This window comes from Ahaetulla prasina, chromosome 1 (assembly GCF_028640845.1).
Source record: "Ahaetulla prasina isolate Xishuangbanna chromosome 1, ASM2864084v1, whole genome shotgun sequence".
Lineage (NCBI taxonomy): Eukaryota > Metazoa > Chordata > Lepidosauria > Squamata > Colubridae > Ahaetulla > Ahaetulla prasina.
The window spans coordinates 300,643,866-300,649,933 of record NC_080539.1 but is presented as its reverse complement, the minus strand read 5'-3'; the positions used below and the strand labels follow the sequence as shown (position 1 = coordinate 300,649,933).

The window sequence follows — 6,068 nt, the reverse complement described above, 5'->3', positions numbered from 1 at the left end:
AAGTTTTTACTTAGAAGTAAGCCTGTTTCTCACTCTAATACAGTTTCTTTCAATCTCAGTCGCTTTAAGATTTTTGGAATTCAGCTCCCAGAATTTTCCAATATTCTTGTGGGGGGAGTTGAACTCTACACATCTTGAAGTGGCTGAGATTGAAAGACACCCTTTTGGGTCTGAATGCTCTACTTCCCCCCAGGTTCAGTCTCTTTCTCCAAATTTAGCAAGATTTCAGGCCACAAAATGGTCTTGAATGCTGTTCACCAAGTGTTCAGGATTCATCAGTGATAGCCAGTCTCTGGAAAATGTAATATATCTCCTGATGATTGACAATATACGGAAACAAGCATTACAGCAATGTCTAGCCCACCCAATGCTCATTGTTGTTTACAAAGCAAAATAAAATTAGGGCACTTCATCTTAAAACTAGCCTGGTGAATTATTGCACTCTCTCTCTCTCTCTGTGTGTGTGTACATCTCATTTATTCCAAAGGACAGCTGAACTTCTCAAGAACATGCTCCCATGGAACAGGAGAAGGATGATGGGTGCTGTAGTCCATTACATTTAGGAGGCATCACATCAAAGGAGGCAGCCCTCTCTAAAGCACCATAAAAGAAGAGCTAGGCCAGATTTCTTCAAGCTCCTTTCCCAGTGCTTGCTTCTGACAAATATAGAGAGGCAATTCTGGGTCAGGAAACTTCTCTGCTTGGCTTCCCTCAGTTCCAACATTCAGAGGTTAACCTCTTCCAGGCTGAACAAATCCACATTTTCCAGCAAGCTCATTCCTTTCTAAAGTCAAACAGTAATTTGCCAGGCGGCACGTCCTATTTTTAGCCTTCAAATATTCCCGCTGCCTCCCAAGTAGTTATTTGACTAGGGTGAAGAAAGACTCCCAAATGGACGGGCTCTTCCGTGCTCGACCAGCAGGTCAGGTGGCTTCCCCAACATCGCCACGCCGCCTAAACCAAGGCGGACTCTCCTAAGCAATTTCCAAAAAGGCTAATTTAAGCTCTCCCGGAGGTCCTTGCCAAACGCAAAGGACTCGGGCTGGCTGGTACGTTTCGCCACGTTTGCGCCCGCTCTTCACCCGCCCTCGCCTCTCGTGTTTTCTCTGGCCGAGTTCAAGCCACCAAACTCGAGCGCTCCTTGACCGCCGGCCTGTCCTCCCCTCTGCGGCCGAAAGGCCGCCCCTGGCCGGGCTCCTATAATAGCGAGGGGCTCGCCTGCGGCTTCCAGCCTCGCGATTTGCTTCAAAGTCCTCGTTTGAGTCCGAAACCGCCTTTCCCTCCCCCGCCGCCTTCCTCCTCCTCCTCCTCCTTGCGCGCGGCGTCGCGAAGGATAAATATGCAGGGCTTGTAATTCGCTTGCAGTTCTCGCTCCCGGCTGGCAGGGTGACGCGGAGCTTGGAGAGGCTGGCAGATTGGCTTTGTTGATTTGGTCCCTTCCCTCGCTGCAGTTGTGCCCAAGGCGAGCTGTGCCCACCTTCTCATCCACAAGCCGAGCGGGCGCTGAGCTTCCCCGGCTGGTGCTGAGATGCTGGGAAACCTCTGAAACTGGGGTGGTGTGAGAGAGAGGGAAGGGAAAAGCCCAAGCTGATCCTCTGGACTGCAAGTCGTCACTTCCCTCTTTTGCCTTCCTCCCCCACCACCGCACGCTCTGCTTCTTCATCCTCCTCCTCCTCCTCCTCCTCCTCCTCTTCTTCTTCCCCCGGCTCCCTGCTCGCACGCCCCCTCCCTTCCTAATTCCTTTTCTGTGCACGGCCGAAAGCTGAGCAGTTCCCTACGTTCTTCCCCCTGACTCGTAGCTGCCGAAGGGAAGGCAACTTCGACTGACATGTCAAGGAGATTCCCCCAACCCCCCGTCGCCTCCCCACCCCGCAGATTCTGGCAACAATCTACCACGGGATGCAATGAGACCGCGCTAAAAACCGGGAAGGATCTGTATCGGGGGAGTTAAGAAGGAACGCCCTCCCCCGCCCCCGCGGAAAGGTAAGTGTCGGGAAGGGGAGGGGGGTTCGATCCCATTTTAATAGCACGATCTTCCCGCAAGGCAAGCCGGCGGTTTGCAAGCCGGGCGAAGTGGACTTGGCATTGGTTGCCTGTTTCAGGCTGAAGGCTTTGGAGGAAGAGAGATGGGATGGTTTTGCAAACCCAGTCGTCGGGGACCTGCCAGGTATCAAACACTGCACATGAAAACACACGAGGCGTGATTTAGTTATTTATTTGTTCTTTTCTCGCCCGCCTGGTTGGAGCGGAGTCTTTGCTCGTGCCATTCTATGCGTGAGTGCGCGTGTTGAACCTGCGTCGGGAGATAAGCCTGCTGCCGCTGCAGCCTCTTTTTCTAGCTCCGCACTCAGACCAACAGAAAATTGCTGGGGGAAATTGCAGGGAAGGCGGCGATCTGCTGGCTTTTGCGCGCTCCATCCGAGGTGTAGTTTGAAGCTTTGCACCCGCTTGCTTGGCTGGCCGCTCAAAAACTCCTCTCCCTGCCTGGCAGTGATTATATCCCCGGGATCAGGCTTTGCCAGTAGGGAGAGCGGTTTAATATCAATCCAGTAAGAAGTCTGGGTCCTGCACCAGGCGCAGGAGGGGGTTCTCCCTTGCACCCAAACCCGGGATTCCCAATATCTACCGAACTTGCTGATAGACGCCGCAGGAAACGGGGGGTGGGTGGTGGGAAAGACAGAAAGGGCCAGGGACGAAGAACAAGGGAGGGCCTCGAGAGCAAGAGGCCGAATGAATTCAAAGGCGATCGTTTTCTTTTCTTTCTTTTCTTTCTTTTCTTTTTACTTTCCCCAAAGCCGGATTTCTGCATTCAGAGGCAGCCTGCTTAGTTTATTCTCGCGCCGGTGGCAAAGAAAAACTGCCGTTCGGTAACAAAAGTAGCAAAATGTTATAAGGACCAGAATAATCCCGCCGGGGCCATCTCCCCTCCCCTCCCCGTTTAAACAGTAGAGGAGGGATTATTGGGGCGGAGAAGGGTTGGAATTGGAAAAGGGAAGATCCGAGACTGCTTTCAAACCGAAACCGGCGAAAGGATTCCCACCCCCCACCTTTTAGGGGGTAGTGGCTGCGCAAGCCAGCCGCTTTCTCTCAACGGGTGAGATTAATCTTTGGCAGCTGTTGCGCTCCATCCGTGGTGTTTACCTCGTTTTGCAAATATAGCTCTTGCGCCATCCTCGTCCCTAAATAGGATGAGAAGAGGGGACTTTTAATAGGGAGCAGGGGGGGCGGGGGGGGAGGCCATGCTTACAAGGGACCCTTAGCCAGTGGTGGGATTCAGCCAGTTCGCACCACTTCGGGAGAACCGGTTGTTAACTTTCTGAGCAATTTGGTAAACTGGTTGTTGGAAGAAATCATTAGGGCAGAGAACCGGTTGTTAAATTACTTGAATCCCACCACTGCCCTTAGCTCTGTCCGGGACTGAGTACTTGGGCCTATCAAAGCCCCTTTTCTTTCCTTCAAGCTGGGGGGAGAATAATGCCAGAGGAGAAACAGATGGCCTTAACTTTATGTAGTAGTTTCTACTAGGGAGGTAGCCCTCTCCCTCTGGGGCAGCTAAAATAAAGGCTAACGCACAGTAATGATTGCATAAGCTTTGTAGACTTTTTTAGACTTTCTTCCAATTCAACATAAGGGACACTTAAACAGTTGATGCTGTTTCCTGCAAAGAAAGAGTGAAAATTATTGTAAATTGGAAGGAGTACAATTGGTATGTTTTAACTTACTTAATTGTTACAGTTTCCTCTTCATTTTCCTATGTAGATATTGTAAGTAGAAGTTAGCCCAACAAAACCTTTTTCATTTTTTAACCAAAAGAACCCAAGTAAGCTTATCTTATTTTGTTTGGTATAGTAACTGTATTGCTTCTTTCAAGGGGGGGGGTGTAGGTAGGTAGTTTTCAGGTTTGTGAACTCTATGTCTCTTCCCTGAAATCCCAAGATCCATCAACCAGTATTTGATGCAAAAGGCATGTGTTCAAGAATTAAGAAATGTTTTGCATCCTTTTCCTGCTAGAGAAGCAAAATTTCTTCATGTGAATTTACAGTGGGAAGCAGAATTATTTTTGCTGCATTAAATCTATGGGAGTAAAGTATTACCACAAATTATTCAGACAAGTAACCGTCTTTCCAGATGTGCCCTCTGCTCAGCCTTGATCTAAATAACATAGTTTTCCCTGAAAAATGATAGACAATGAATACTTGGTGGTAGAATCTTGTAAAACCTCAAATTGTCCAACTACTGCCTCTTTAATTCTAGTTGCTGGTTTTTCCCCCACTGGCTGTTTTTAGATCTTGTGGTTCTGTGGTGAGATCACTGCAAAAAAATACTAGCATGGTGCTTTTGGGGGCTTTTTAGTGCACATGTGTTGAGATTCCATACCTTTACATTTAATCTTTATTTTGGAAAAGCAGGTAATATTGAACAGTGTCCTCAGCAAATGCACAATTGAATGTATGTGTTCTGGCTCCAAAGTGGAAATTTCTCAGTTGGAAAGATCAGTTGTCAGAGCGAGTTACCATTCTTCCTGTCTAAAATAAGATTGCCTCTTAAGACTGTTATAGGACTGGGAACGCGACAATACTTTCTAATGTGTTTCATTTTCATAATTAGTCTGCAATGAAAAGACATTTATATTTGATTCAGAGATAGGGAACCAGCCCAGCTAAAGACTGAGCTGTATAAGACATAAATCCACGGATTCCTCTTAGCTTGACCTTCTCATCCATCATGGAAAAGAGGTGAAGGAGGAATTTTGTGGGTTTGTGACCTATGATATGTCTCCCTATTTGTCTGGCAGAAACCAGTCTTAGGCTGCCTATTGCTAATTCACCATCAACCTTTGGATAGACTGAGATTGGAGGGAGTACTGTCTAAATAATGAAAGATTATTGTGCCTGATTCTTCTCTTCCTAACCAAACCCTTTCACTCATGTATGGCTGTGCTCAGACTATCCAATGGTCCAAAATAGTTTCTTTCCTTCTACTTTGGCTGATAGAGGTTTTCTTTTACATATTGCATTATAATTTCAGTGTAGTTACCTGGGTGTGGTATCTGTTAGTAATTATCCTGAATTAGTGGACTTTCTGTTCCATGGGGATGTCTTTTCTACAAATAGAAGTTGTTTGCAGTTAGAAGGCATATTTAGTGGATACTGTGATTATAGGGAAAGGGAAAACCCAAATTAAATAGAAGAATATGCAGCTACTAGTGGGATCTTTGATTTTTAACCATCAATATTTGTTTTATCTAATCTAGACATGCCACTCTGGTTTCTAAAATCTGCCTTTCTTAATTTAGCAGTCCTCAGATTTTTAGTTAGACTACAGATTTTATAAATCCATCCCACATAATCTGTGAAGAAAGCTGCTTTTGATTAGCAGGTTTAGTATCTATCCTAATTCTATGTATCAGGGAAGTAAAATACAAGTGGTATTTGCAGAATAAGAAAAATTTGCAGAGAAAGAAAAAAAATGTTGAGACTCTAGAAAGAGTGCACAGAAGAGCAACAAAGATGATTAGGGGACTGGAGGCTAAAACATATAAACATATTGCAGGGATTGGGTATTTCTAGTCTGGTGAAAAGAAGGACTAGGGATGACAAGATAGCAGTGTTCTAATATTTAAGGGGCTGCCACAAAGAAGGGGGAGTCAACCTACTTTCCAAAGGCAAGATGGCAGAACAAGAAGTAATGGATGGAAACTAATCAGGGAGACAAGCAACCTAGAACTAAGGAGAAATTGCCTGACAGAACAATCAACCAGTAGAATGGGTTGTCTTCAGAAGTTACAGGTGCTCCATCACTGGAGGTTTTTAAGAAAAGACTGGACAGCCACTTGTCCAGAATGTTATAGGGCAGTGATGGCTAACCTTTTCAGCACCAAGTGCCGAAACTGGAACGCATGTCAGAGCACCGGAAACTGGAAGAGAACAGCTGGCCATAGCACATGTGTGTGATAGTACCCAGAAGAGAGCAGCTGGCCAGTGTGCATGCGTGCCGGACCAGGTGGCCAGCATGCATTTATGCAACGGAACCTGGAAGAGCAGCTGGCGATGATGCGCGTGTTTACA

General features: G+C 46.7%; 1 protein-coding gene across 1 annotated transcript in view; it reads left to right on the top strand.

The window, feature by feature from the left end:
- Nucleotides 1-631: 631 nt before the first annotated feature.
- SLC8A3 (solute carrier family 8 member A3) overlaps nt 632-6,068 on the top strand; it is a 276,874-nt gene continuing 271,437 nt past the window's right edge. Inside the window, exons 1-2 of the mRNA XM_058161924.1 lie at nt 632-1,049; nt 1,800-1,983. The gene's annotated coding sequence lies outside the window, so the exon portion shown is untranslated. The remainder of the gene's footprint in view (nt 1,050-1,799; nt 1,984-6,068) is intronic.